This window comes from Babylonia areolata, unplaced genomic scaffold, assembly GCF_041734735.1.
Source record: "Babylonia areolata isolate BAREFJ2019XMU unplaced genomic scaffold, ASM4173473v1 tig00013784, whole genome shotgun sequence".
In the NCBI taxonomy this organism is placed as follows: Eukaryota; Metazoa; Mollusca; class Gastropoda; order Neogastropoda; family Buccinidae; genus Babylonia; species Babylonia areolata.
Window position 1 is genome coordinate 32501 of NW_027468418.1, and position 7500 is coordinate 40000.

Consider the following 7500-nt stretch of genomic DNA (forward strand, 5'->3'; position numbering starts at 1 on the left):
GTGGAGGAGTAGTCCATTTTTGAATGGCAGCGGAAAGATTTTGGCAATTGTAGCGAGGTTCTTCGGACTTTTATCCACAACCTTTACCTGCCTTTTCCTCAGCGAGCATGCCAAAGTTGAGAGAAAACGCCCTTCGCCATTGACGGGACCAGACGTTGACGACTACGTCTTTCTTTTTTTCACGGCGCCTGAACGATTTGGGCAATTCTCCACAGCGCGTTTACTTTTTATCCACAACCTTTACCTGCCTTTTCCTCAGCGAGCATGCCAAAGTTGAGAGGAAAACGCCGTTTGGCATGGACAGGAGCAGGCGTTGACGACCAGGTCTTTTTTTTGGTCTTTTTTTTTCACAGCGCCGGAAGGATTCAGGCAATTCTCCAAAGCCGGTTACTTTTATCCACAACCTTTACTGGACCTTTTTTTTCTTTTTTTCCTTTTTTCTCTCTCCGAGCATGCCAAAGTTGATAGAAAACGCGGTTCGGCATGGACGGGAGCAGGCGTTGAGGAGTAGGCCTTTTTTTGAGGGCCCAGAAAGTATTTTGGCAATTTTTTACTTTTTTATCCACAACCTTTACCTGCCTTTTTTTCTCTCCGAGCATGCCAAAGTTGAGAGAAAACGCCGTTTGGCATGGACGGGAGGAGGTGTGGAGGAGTAGTCCATTTTTGAATGGCAGCGGAAAGATTTTGGCAATTGTAGCGAGGTTCTTCGGACTTTTATCCACAACCTTTACCTGCCTTTTCCTCAGCGAGCATGCCAAAGTTGAGAGAAAACGCCCTTCGCCATTGACGGGACCAGACGTTGACGACTACGTCTTTCTTTTTTTCACGGCGCCTGAACGATTTGGGCAATTCTCCACAGCGCGTTTACTTTTTATCCACAACCTTTACCTGCCTTTTCCTCAGCGAGCATGCCAAAGTTGAGAGGAAAACGCCGTTTGGCATGGACAGGAGCAGGCGTTGACGACCAGGTCTTTTTTTTGGTCTTTTTTTTTCACAGCGCCGGAAGGATTCAGGCAATTCTCCAAAGCCGGTTACTTTTATCCACAACCTTTACTGGACCTTTTTTTTCTTTTTTTCCTTTTTTCTCTCTCCGAGCATGCCAAAGTTGATAGAAAACGCGGTTCGGCATGGACGGGAGCAGGCGTTGAGGAGTAGGCCTTTTTTTGAGGGCCCAGAAAGTATTTTGGCAATTTTTTACTTTTTTATCCACAACCTTTACCTGCCTTTTTTTCTCTCCGAGCATGCCAAAGTTGAGAGAAAACGCCGTTTGGCATGGACGGGAGGAGGTGTGGAGGAGTAGTCCATTTTTGAATGGCAGCGGAAAGATTTTGGCAATTGTAGCGAGGTTCTTCGGACTTTTATCCACAACCTTTACCTGCCTTTTCCTCAGCGAGCATGCCAAAGTTGAGAGAAAACGCCCTTCGCCATTGACGGGACCAGACGTTGACGACTACGTCTTTCTTTTTTTCACGGCGCCTGAACGATTTGGGCAATTCTCCACAGCGCGTTTACTTTTTATCCACAACCTTTACCTGCCTTTTCCTCAGCGAGCATGCCAAAGTTGAGAGGAAAACGCCGTTTGGCATGGACAGGAGCAGGCGTTGACGACCAGGTCTTTTTTTTGGTCTTTTTTTTTCACAGCGCCGGAAGGATTCAGGCAATTCTCCAAAGCCGGTTACTTTTATCCACAACCTTTACTGGACCTTTTTTTTCTTTTTTTCCTTTTTTCTCTCTCCGAGCATGCCAAAGTTGATAGAAAACGCGGTTCGGCATGGACGGGAGCAGGCGTTGAGGAGTAGGCCTTTTTTTGAGGGCCCAGAAAGTATTTTGGCAATTTTTTACTTTTTTATCCACAACCTTTACCTGCCTTTTTTTCTCTCCGAGCATGCCAAAGTTGAGAGAAAACGCCGTTTGGCATGGACGGGAGGAGGTGTGGAGGAGTAGTCCATTTTTGAATGGCAGCGGAAAGATTTTGGCAATTGTAGCGAGGTTCTTCGGACTTTTATCCACAACCTTTACCTGCCTTTTCCTCAGCGAGCATGCCAAAGTTGAGAGAAAACGCCCTTCGCCATTGACGGGACCAGACGTTGACGACTACGTCTTTCTTTTTTTCACGGCGCCTGAACGATTTGGGCAATTCTCCACAGCGCGTTTACTTTTTATCCACAACCTTTACCTGCCTTTTCCTCAGCGAGCATGCCAAAGTTGAGAGGAAAACGCCGTTTGGCATGGACAGGAGCAGGCGTTGACGACCAGGTCTTTTTTTTGGTCTTTTTTTTTCACAGCGCCGGAAGGATTCAGGCAATTCTCCAAAGCCGGTTACTTTTATCCACAACCTTTACTGGACCTTTTTTTTCTTTTTTTCCTTTTTTCTCTCTCCGAGCATGCCAAAGTTGATAGAAAACGCGGTTCGGCATGGACGGGAGCAGGCGTTGAGGAGTAGGCCTTTTTTTGAGGGCCCAGAAAGTATTTTGGCAATTTTTTACTTTTTTATCCACAACCTTTACCTGCCTTTTTTTCTCTCCGAGCATGCCAAAGTTGAGAGAAAACGCCGTTTGGCATGGACGGGAGGAGGTGTGGAGGAGTAGTCCATTTTTGAATGGCAGCGGAAAGATTTTGGCAATTGTAGCGAGGTTCTTCGGACTTTTATCCACAACCTTTACCTGCCTTTTCCTCAGCGAGCATGCCAAAGTTGAGAGAAAACGCCCTTCGCCATTGACGGGACCAGACGTTGACGACTACGTCTTTCTTTTTTTCACGGCGCCTGAACGATTTGGGCAATTCTCCACAGCGCGTTTACTTTTTATCCACAACCTTTACCTGCCTTTTCCTCAGCGAGCATGCCAAAGTTGAGAGGAAAACGCCGTTTGGCATGGACAGGAGCAGGCGTTGACGACCAGGTCTTTTTTTTGGTCTTTTTTTTTCACAGCGCCGGAAGGATTCAGGCAATTCTCCAAAGCCGGTTACTTTTATCCACAACCTTTACTGGACCTTTTTTTTCTTTTTTTCCTTTTTTCTCTCTCCGAGCATGCCAAAGTTGATAGAAAACGCGGTTCGGCATGGACGGGAGCAGGCGTTGAGGAGTAGGCCTTTTTTTGAGGGCCCAGAAAGTATTTTGGCAATTTTTTACTTTTTTATCCACAACCTTTACCTGCCTTTTTTTCTCTCCGAGCATGCCAAAGTTGAGAGAAAACGCCGTTTGGCATGGACGGGAGGAGGTGTGGAGGAGTAGTCCATTTTTGAATGGCAGCGGAAAGATTTTGGCAATTGTAGCGAGGTTCTTCGGACTTTTATCCACAACCTTTACCTGCCTTTTCCTCAGCGAGCATGCCAAAGTTGAGAGAAAACGCCCTTCGCCATTGACGGGACCAGACGTTGACGACTACGTCTTTCTTTTTTTCACGGCGCCTGAACGATTTGGGCAATTCTCCACAGCGCGTTTACTTTTTATCCACAACCTTTACCTGCCTTTTCCTCAGCGAGCATGCCAAAGTTGAGAGGAAAACGCCGTTTGGCATGGACAGGAGCAGGCGTTGACGACCAGGTCTTTTTTTTGGTCTTTTTTTTTCACAGCGCCGGAAGGATTCAGGCAATTCTCCAAAGCCGGTTACTTTTATCCACAACCTTTACTGGACCTTTTTTTTCTTTTTTTCCTTTTTTCTCTCTCCGAGCATGCCAAAGTTGATAGAAAACGCGGTTCGGCATGGACGGGAGCAGGCGTTGAGGAGTAGGCCTTTTTTTGAGGGCCCAGAAAGTATTTTGGCAATTTTTTACTTTTTTATCCACAACCTTTACCTGCCTTTTTTTCTCTCCGAGCATGCCAAAGTTGAGAGAAAACGCCGTTTGGCATGGACGGGAGGAGGTGTGGAGGAGTAGTCCATTTTTGAATGGCAGCGGAAAGATTTTGGCAATTGTAGCGAGGTTCTTCGGACTTTTATCCACAACCTTTACCTGCCTTTTCCTCAGCGAGCATGCCAAAGTTGAGAGAAAACGCCCTTCGCCATTGACGGGACCAGACGTTGACGACTACGTCTTTCTTTTTTTCACGGCGCCTGAACGATTTGGGCAATTCTCCACAGCGCGTTTACTTTTTATCCACAACCTTTACCTGCCTTTTCCTCAGCGAGCATGCCAAAGTTGAGAGGAAAACGCCGTTTGGCATGGACAGGAGCAGGCGTTGACGACCAGGTCTTTTTTTTGGTCTTTTTTTTTCACAGCGCCGGAAGGATTCAGGCAATTCTCCAAAGCCGGTTACTTTTATCCACAACCTTTACTGGACCTTTTTTTTCTTTTTTTCCTTTTTTCTCTCTCCGAGCATGCCAAAGTTGATAGAAAACGCGGTTCGGCATGGACGGGAGCAGGCGTTGAGGAGTAGGCCTTTTTTTGAGGGCCCAGAAAGTATTTTGGCAATTTTTTACTTTTTTATCCACAACCTTTACCTGCCTTTTTTTCTCTCCGAGCATGCCAAAGTTGAGAGAAAACGCCGTTTGGCATGGACGGGAGGAGGTGTGGAGGAGTAGTCCATTTTTGAATGGCAGCGGAAAGATTTTGGCAATTGTAGCGAGGTTCTTCGGACTTTTATCCACAACCTTTACCTGCCTTTTCCTCAGCGAGCATGCCAAAGTTGAGAGAAAACGCCCTTCGCCATTGACGGGACCAGACGTTGACGACTACGTCTTTCTTTTTTTCACGGCGCCTGAACGATTTGGGCAATTCTCCACAGCGCGTTTACTTTTTATCCACAACCTTTACCTGCCTTTTCCTCAGCGAGCATGCCAAAGTTGAGAGGAAAACGCCGTTTGGCATGGACAGGAGCAGGCGTTGACGACCAGGTCTTTTTTTTGGTCTTTTTTTTTCACAGCGCCGGAAGGATTCAGGCAATTCTCCAAAGCCGGTTACTTTTATCCACAACCTTTACTGGACCTTTTTTTTCTTTTTTTCCTTTTTTCTCTCTCCGAGCATGCCAAAGTTGATAGAAAACGCGGTTCGGCATGGACGGGAGCAGGCGTTGAGGAGTAGGCCTTTTTTTGAGGGCCCAGAAAGTATTTTGGCAATTTTTTACTTTTTTATCCACAACCTTTACCTGCCTTTTTTTCTCTCCGAGCATGCCAAAGTTGAGAGAAAACGCCGTTTGGCATGGACGGGAGGAGGTGTGGAGGAGTAGTCCATTTTTGAATGGCAGCGGAAAGATTTTGGCAATTGTAGCGAGGTTCTTCGGACTTTTATCCACAACCTTTACCTGCCTTTTCCTCAGCGAGCATGCCAAAGTTGAGAGAAAACGCCCTTCGCCATTGACGGGACCAGACGTTGACGACTACGTCTTTCTTTTTTTCACGGCGCCTGAACGATTTGGGCAATTCTCCACAGCGCGTTTACTTTTTATCCACAACCTTTACCTGCCTTTTCCTCAGCGAGCATGCCAAAGTTGAGAGGAAAACGCCGTTTGGCATGGACAGGAGCAGGCGTTGACGACCAGGTCTTTTTTTTGGTCTTTTTTTTTCACAGCGCCGGAAGGATTCAGGCAATTCTCCAAAGCCGGTTACTTTTATCCACAACCTTTACTGGACCTTTTTTTTCTTTTTTTCCTTTTTTCTCTCTCCGAGCATGCCAAAGTTGATAGAAAACGCGGTTCGGCATGGACGGGAGCAGGCGTTGAGGAGTAGGCCTTTTTTTGAGGGCCCAGAAAGTATTTTGGCAATTTTTTACTTTTTTATCCACAACCTTTACCTGCCTTTTTTTCTCTCCGAGCATGCCAAAGTTGAGAGAAAACGCCGTTTGGCATGGACGGGAGGAGGTGTGGAGGAGTAGTCCATTTTTGAATGGCAGCGGAAAGATTTTGGCAATTGTAGCGAGGTTCTTCGGACTTTTATCCACAACCTTTACCTGCCTTTTCCTCAGCGAGCATGCCAAAGTTGAGAGAAAACGCCCTTCGCCATTGACGGGACCAGACGTTGACGACTACGTCTTTCTTTTTTTCACGGCGCCTGAACGATTTGGGCAATTCTCCACAGCGCGTTTACTTTTTATCCACAACCTTTACCTGCCTTTTCCTCAGCGAGCATGCCAAAGTTGAGAGGAAAACGCCGTTTGGCATGGACAGGAGCAGGCGTTGACGACCAGGTCTTTTTTTTGGTCTTTTTTTTTCACAGCGCCGGAAGGATTCAGGCAATTCTCCAAAGCCGGTTACTTTTATCCACAACCTTTACTGGACCTTTTTTTTCTTTTTTTCCTTTTTTCTCTCTCCGAGCATGCCAAAGTTGATAGAAAACGCGGTTCGGCATGGACGGGAGCAGGCGTTGAGGAGTAGGCCTTTTTTTGAGGGCCCAGAAAGTATTTTGGCAATTTTTTACTTTTTTATCCACAACCTTTACCTGCCTTTTTTTCTCTCCGAGCATGCCAAAGTTGAGAGAAAACGCCGTTTGGCATGGACGGGAGGAGGTGTGGAGGAGTAGTCCATTTTTGAATGGCAGCGGAAAGATTTTGGCAATTGTAGCGAGGTTCTTCGGACTTTTATCCACAACCTTTACCTGCCTTTTCCTCAGCGAGCATGCCAAAGTTGAGAGAAAACGCCCTTCGCCATTGACGGGACCAGACGTTGACGACTACGTCTTTCTTTTTTTCACGGCGCCTGAACGATTTGGGCAATTCTCCACAGCGCGTTTACTTTTTATCCACAACCTTTACCTGCCTTTTCCTCAGCGAGCATGCCAAAGTTGAGAGAAAACGCCCTTCGCCATTGACGGGACATATGAATACAATAAAAGGAAACAAAATGATAAAGTATATGAATGTGGTAGTGTGGACTGAAGTTTGTCGTGTCTGTGTGTTGTTGTGTATTAATAACTCGTAGTCAAGTCAGTGAGTTGTGGGTGCAGTTATAAATCAGAAAGCCTGTACTTGTTATCCACAGCCTTTACCTTTTCTTTCCTTTCCTTTTTTCTTCTTTCTGCAGTTGACAGAAACGCCCTTTGCCTGCCTGCCTGCCTGCCTGCCTACCTACCTTCTCGCCCAGACAGAATCCACCTCAAACGTTTTTATCCACAACCTTAACTTTTCTTCCAACATCATCCACAGCCCTCCCTTAACAAGTTTACGGGCATGCTTTTATCCACAGCCTTTCAGGGAGGGGGGGGAAATAAAAATAAAATTTTTTTTAAAAAACACGCACACCCACACCCCCCTGCCATGCCCTGCCGCCACACCACTCTCGCACATCGGCGGAGAGTCGAGGCGAGGCGAGGCGAGGCGAGGCGAGGCGAGGAGAGAGAGGTAAGGGGGATCGTGCGTGAGGAGGAGGAGGAGGAGCGCAGGAAAGATGCGTCCGTCTGCAAAAGAAAGCGGACAAATCTCCTGGTCCAAGGCTGAGTCTCAATAGATCGCAGTGAGGTGGCTGCTCTACTAAGTACGACACCCCGACCGAGAACTAGGTCGTCTACGAATGATTTGGCACCGCCACGTCGCATGGGGTGAATATCGTTGCGGTCCCCGCGCGCGCTGCTC